Source organism: Aphanomyces invadans (genome assembly GCF_000520115.1).
Source record: "Aphanomyces invadans strain NJM9701 unplaced genomic scaffold supercont1.38, whole genome shotgun sequence".
Taxonomy (NCBI): domain Eukaryota; phylum Oomycota; class Saprolegniomycetes; order Saprolegniales; family Verrucalvaceae; genus Aphanomyces; species Aphanomyces invadans.
This window is the reverse complement of record NW_008580183.1, coordinates 698,122-700,046: the sequence shown is the minus strand read 5'-3', so window position 1 is coordinate 700,046 and position 1,925 is coordinate 698,122.

Below are 1,925 nucleotides of genomic sequence, written 5' to 3'. Positions count from 1 at the left end.
CAAGACGAATGCGCTCAACATCTTTTCTTGTCGGATTGTGTCTGTCGTGGATATCGAGCCCTAAAACCTCGCCTACCATGACCTTACGCCTGCTGAGACCAAGATTCCGCTCACACTCAAACGACTTCTTGGTCTTGGACTTAAGTTCATTCTAACGCCCCCTCGTCTTACTAGCAAGAGAGTTTTGGACCATTTCCCGTATTTCGAACGAATTATAGGATTACGGTGGCAATGTGATCGCGGAAAGCGGAGATTTAACGAAACTGATAAATGTGCTGGAAATCGCATGCATAGAAATTCGGGCGGATTCGAAGCAAAAATACCTTCATCATCCGAGGTGGCTCGGCTAGAGCCTCCGAAAAAGATTTTTGCCCAAACCCAACTTTTCAACCTACAATGGGTCATTCTATGTTTGTAGAGGCTTCTCTACGAGCAATGCGTCTTTCCATCACTCAGGCCTCGTTCCAAGTTAGGAAGAGAACCTATAACATGACTCAGGACCCCGTCTCGTACTCAGGGTCATGTCACAGTCCCCTCACCTACATGTACAGTTTACGGACAAAATTCTTGGACCAGCTTTCATGACGCGACATCAATACATTCTCTTTTGTCTGCGTCATCTTAAGGACACTTCTGTCTATGAGAAATCTATGGCATCTGCTCAGGCCATTACTAAACTCCTCCGAACCCTAATGAGGAAACTGTACCATACTCTATTCCATGAGTACGTTCATGAACCTGATTGGGGTCACACGAAGTTCATAACGTTCCAATTGGGCGAAAAGATTTTGAATCGTTTCTATGCATTAATACATACATAAATCGATGCTTGAACTACGACCAATCGTCTCTAATTCTGGCTCGATTATGAAGGGACATTCAAGATGGCTCGACTACAAATTGCAGCCTTGTTTTAAGGAAATATCTCCGTACTTACGAGGCTCTGATCAACTGATTGACGATCAGACCGATCTAAAACCGGATCCAGATGACGATATGTTCACTTATGATGTCAGTGCTTTGTATACTTCAATCCATATAAACCATGCACTGCATATTATGAGTCTCTACACGAGGACCCATGGAAGAATGGGATTTTGAGAGGACTAGAACTATTTCTGATGTCTCACTATTTCCGTTTTGGTGACACTATATGGATGGCCACAAAAAGCGTTCCTTTCATTTTACAGGTTAAACTCGTCAACGAAGATGAAAGCTTCCAGCATTTCATGTTATTCATTACAAAAATCAAATGTCATAGTCTCATAGCTAGCAAGTAAAACACAATTGCATAACCTTTCCAAAAATATATTTAACCATCAACCGCCCATGTTGAAATTTCATGGACGACTTGGCCATCAAACGACTCCACGATGGAGACATCCAGCTCGACGCAGGGAACTTCCGAATGAACATGTTTCTCTTGCACGACTTAGCTTAGCGCGATTTCATCTTCCGCACGTGACAGTTCAGCTTGGACAACAGCAAGTTGGCAGCTTGAAATTCAACACAGACAGACAGCCAATACGACATCGTATCCCTCTCATGTTTTATTAGTTGTGTTCCTATGAATTTTTGCTGGATTCACGAAGAATTCACTAATCGCACCCCACGATTGAACTGGCTTTTCCATTTAAGAGAGAACAGACTAGTATTGTAGTACTACCTCCAGACGGAAATAGATCAGTCATTTGACAAAACTTGATGTGTTTTCTTCAAATGTTCGAATTGTATAAATCTGAAAATAGGTGCCGAAAAAGCTCAATTCATCACATCCAATTGGCTCGAATACACAAAAACGAGTTCAATCCAGACGAGCAAGTTGACATGAAAATTCAATACTCAAATCAAGATAAAGAATTTCGGACTCTACCAAATTCATCCGAAATGCTGGAATGACGATTACTTTTGAGCGGCAAATCAAG